Raw genomic sequence first — 5,000 nt, forward strand, 5'->3', positions numbered from 1 at the left:
TTTTCACAGCCAGTCTACCGGCCTAGACCCAACTGTGCGATATTTCAGAGCCGGCAACAGAGCATGGAAAGTCCGCCAGATTTACCCTTAAATGCTCATAAATGACTTCCAGGCACTCTTCGGAAGGTCTTTTATTTCAAAAGAAGGTCCTTCCTTGAGGGAGCACTTCTTCGGCCACTTTGCAAGTGCAACCGCTGCCAGCAAAAGTTCTGAAAATCGAGTTCCCGAAAATCTCCGGGTACCCCGCCAACCCCCAGCCACCCGAATCGCAAGTGTCAATTCGGCGGGTTGCCTGCCGGTAGTCCTTCCGAAAATGAGGCGCCAAATCGCCGCAACGGCCATTTTTCATTTCGGCATCGGGACTTCCGACGGCAACTGATTAACTAGCCCGGGGACTAGAGCGGCAGCAAATGCAACGTGCCCTCTTGGCGGGAGCAACTTGACCGCCCCCGTGGGGAAAGGTCAACTCGGGGCCCGGGAAAGTCGCCGAGTCCGACCCCATACACTTCCATGAGTTGGGGGTTTTGGCCTTCCCGGCCCAAGGCTCGCCTTATTTCGGCCTGCACTTTCGGAAAAGGGTGCATTCCTTTTGGTTAATGATTTCACCAGCCCGGGTCTTAGCCTCTGCCCCGACGGCTAAGTCTTTTGGTTAATGATTTCCTGCGGCTGGGACTACCCTTTCCCCCGCCCTGCAGGCACCCGGGTCGGGAGGCCGTCGGGGGCACTTTCCGGGGCAAATCCGGACCCTTACGCAAGGGAGAGTGCGCCCCCCGCCTCGGCCGGGGGTCAGGCTGCCGCCTATTAAGCCCGACAGAAAACCCGAAAAATGGACGAAAATGGGAAAAAATCCCCATCCGAAAAAGGCTTAAAAGTCGGTTGGGCGGCAGCTAGGGTCGGTCTCTGCAGACCTGGAGGCTCGGGTGGACTCTTGGAATAAACGTCCAAGTCCCGACTTGCCACCTCCTACTACTGTGCAGATACCCCGCCAACCCCCAGCCACCCGAATGACAAGCGTCCGATCAGCGGGACGAATTTGACAACTCTGGCCGGACCTCTGGAACTCCATCCCGGGTAACCGGGGCAAATTTTTCCGCTTGATCGCCCTTCCACTGGTTAACCATTTGCCCTTTCGGACTTAGTCTCTGGACATTATTCGACGGATTTTCTGGTTAACCATTTGCCCTTTCGGACTTAGTCTCTGGGCATTATTTTCGACTTTTTGGTTAATGATTTCACACTTTTTACTTACTTTTGCGCTTTTTGGTTAATGATTACTCTGCTTACTGGTTAATTATTTGCCCTTTCGGACTTAGTCTCTGGACATTATTTTCGAGTTTTTGGTTAATGATTTCACACTTTTAACATATTTTTGCGCTTTTTGGTTAATGATTACTCTGCTTACTGGTTAATTATTTGCCCTTTCGGACTTAGTCTCTGGAGATTATTTTCGAGTTTTTGGTTAATGATTTCACACTTTTTACTTACTTTTGCGATTTTTGGTTAATGATTTCACACTTTTTACTTACTTTTGCGCATTTTGGTTAATGATTACTCTGCTTACTGGTTAACCATTTGCCCTTTCGGACTTAGTCTCTGGACATTATTTTCGAGTTTTTGGTTAATGATTTCACACTTTTAACATATTTTTGCGCTTTTTGGTTAATGATTACTCTGCTTACTGGTTAACCATTTGCCCTTTCGGACTTAGTCTCTGCACATTATTTTCGAGTTTTTGGTTAATGATTTCATACTTTTTACTTACTTTTGCGCTTTTTGGTTAATGATTACTCTGCTTACTGGTTAACCATTTGCCCTTTTGGACTTAGTCTCTGGACATTATTTTCGAGTTTTTGGTTAATGATTTCACACTTTTTACTTACTTTTGCGATTTTTGGTTAATGATTACTCTGCTTACTGGTTAACCATTTGCCCTTTCGGACTTAGTCTCTGGAGATTATTTTCGAGTTTTTGGTTAATGATTTCACACTTTTTACTTACTTTTGCGATTTTTGGTTAATGATTTCACACTTTTTACTTACTTTTGCGCATTTTGGTTAATGATTACTCTGCTTACTGGTTAACCATTTGCCCTTTTGGACTTAGTCTCTGCACATTATTTTCGAGTTTTTGGTTAATGATTTCACACTTTTAACATATTTTTGCGCTTTTTGGTTAATGATTTCACACTTTTTACTTACTTTTGCGATTTTTGGTTAATGATTACTCTGCTTACTGGTTAACCATTTGCCCTTTCGGACTTAGTCTCTGGACATTATTTTCGACATTTTGGTTAATGATTTCACACTTTTAACTTAATTTTGTGCTTTTTGGTTAATGATTTCATACTTTTTACTTACTTTTGCCCTTTTTGGTTAATGATTACTCTGCTTACTGGTTAACCATTTGCCCTTTCGGACTTAGTCTCTGGACATTGTTTTCGACATTTTGGTTAATGATTTCACACTTTTAACTTAATTTTGTGCTTTTTGGTTAATGATTTCATACTTTTTACTTACTTTTGCCCTTTTTGGTTAATGATTACTCTGCTTACTGGTTAACCATTTGCCCTTTCGGACTTAGTCTCTGGAGATTATTTTCGAGTTTTTGGTTAATGATTTCACACTTTTTACTTACTTTTGCGATTTTTGGTTAATGATTACTCTGCTTACTGGTTAACCATTTGCCCTTTCGGACTTAGTCTCTGCACATTATTTTCGAGTTTTTGGTTAATGATTTCACACTTTTAACATATTTTTGCGCTTTTTGGTTAATGATTACTCTGCTTACTGGTTAACCATTTGCCCTTTCGGACTTAGTCTCTGCACATTATTTTCGACTTTTTGGTTAATGATTTCACACTTTTAACATATTTTTGCGCTTTTTGGTTAATGATTTCATACTTTTTACTTACTTTTGCGCCTTTTGGTTAATGATTACTCTGCTTACTGGTTAACCATTTGCCCTTTCGGACTTAGTCTCTGGAGATTATTTTCGAGTTTTTGGTTAATGATTTCACACTTTTTACTTACTTTTGCGATTTTTGGTTAATGATTACTCTGCTTACTGGTTAACCATTTGCCCTTTCGGACTTAGTCTCTGGACATTATTTTCGAGTTTTTGGTTAATGATTTCACACTTTTAACATATTTTTGCGATTTTTGGTTAATGATTACTCTGCTTACTGGTTAATTATTTGCCCTTTCGGACTTAGTCTCTGCACATTATTTTCGAGTTTTTGGTTAATGATTTCACACTTTTAACATATTTTTGCGCTTTTTGGTTACTGATTTCATACTTTTTACTTACTTTTGCGCCTTTTGGTTAATGATTACTCTGCTTACTGGTTAACCATTTGCCCTTTCGGACTTAGTCTCTGGACATTATTTTCGAGTTTTTGGTTAATGATTTCACACTTTTTACTTACTTTTGCGATTTTTGGTTAATGATTACTCTGCTTACTGGTTAACCATTTGCCCTTTCGGACTTAGTCTCTGGACATTATTTTCGGGTTTTTGGTTAATGATTTCACACTTTTTACTTACTTTTGCGATTTTTGGTTAATGATTACTCTGCTTACTGGTTAACCATTTGCCCTTTCGGACTTAGTCTCTGGAGATTATTTTCGAGTTTTTGGTTAATGATTTCACACTTTTTACTTACTTTTGCGATTTTTGGTTAATGATTACTCTGCTTACTGGTTAACCATTTGCCCTTTTGGACTTAGTCTCTGGACATTATTTTCGGGTTTTTGGTTAATGATTTCACACTTTTTACTTACTTTTGCGATTTTTGGTTAATGATGACTCTGCTTACTGGTTAACCATTTGCCCTTTCGCACTTAGTCTCTGGAGATTATTTTCGACTTTTTGGTTAATGATTTCACACTTTTAACTTAATTTTGTGCTTTTTGGTTAATGATTTCATACTTTTTACTTACTTTTGCCCTTTTTGGTTAATGATTACTCTGCTTACTGGTTAACCATTTGCCCTTTCGGACTTGGTCTCTGGACATTATTTTCGAGTTTTTGGTTAATGATTTCACACTTTTTACTTACTTTTGCGATTTTTGGTTAATGATTTCACACTTCTTACTTACTTTTGCGATTTTTGGTTAATGATTACTCTGCTTACTGGTTAACCATTTGCCCTTTCGGACTTAGTCTCTGGACATTATTTTCGAGTTTTTGGTTAATGATTTCACACTTTTTACTTACTTTTGCGATTTTTGGTTAATGATTTCACACTTTTTACTTACTTTTGCGATTTTTGGTTAATGATGACTCTGCTTACTGGTTAATTATTTGTACTTTCGGACTTGGTCTCTGGACATTATTTTCGACTTTTTGGTTAATGATTTCACACTTTTAACATAATTTTGCGCTTTTTGGTTAATGATTACTCTGCTTGCTTGTTACTGATTTCCCCTTTCGGACTTGATCTCTGGCCGTTCTTTTCGACCTTTTTGGATCAGGTTTCCACACTCTGAAATTATTTTGGGCTCACTGATTAGGCGAGATCAAGGGGGCATGCCTGGGCACTTTGGGCTCAGTTTGGGAAGGCGGCGTCCGTGTGCTCCTCCGCCCTTCCCGCACTTGCGGCTAGGTTTGCCAAACTGCGCTGACCCGCAGCCCTGCCTTTTTGCCCACGGCACACGGAACGACTCAAGTCTGGCTCCGTTCCAGGCCGTTGCCTCCGGCTGCCCGCCGTCCGGCCGGCCTGGGACGTACCCCGGCTGACGGCGCCGGAGGCCCTCTAGCAGCCACCGGTGCCGCGGGCCAATGGGTCCGGGCGTTCCGGAGCTATCGGTGGGGAAGTGCTCTCCCCTTTTCCTGACGCCGTTCGCCCGAGCAGAGGTGCAGCCTGACGGGACTGCTGTCGCCTTCCGCGGCGCACCGGCCCCTTTCACCTGCCGTCGACCGCGCGGAGCTCGGACCTCCCTCCCCGAAGTTATGGCCCCGGCGCCGGAGGGTGCCCGGGGCCGGGCATTCAGCGGGGTGAGT

This window comes from Heterodontus francisci, unplaced genomic scaffold (assembly GCF_036365525.1).
Source record: "Heterodontus francisci isolate sHetFra1 unplaced genomic scaffold, sHetFra1.hap1 HAP1_SCAFFOLD_1221, whole genome shotgun sequence".
Taxonomy (NCBI): Eukaryota; Metazoa; Chordata; class Chondrichthyes; order Heterodontiformes; family Heterodontidae; genus Heterodontus; species Heterodontus francisci.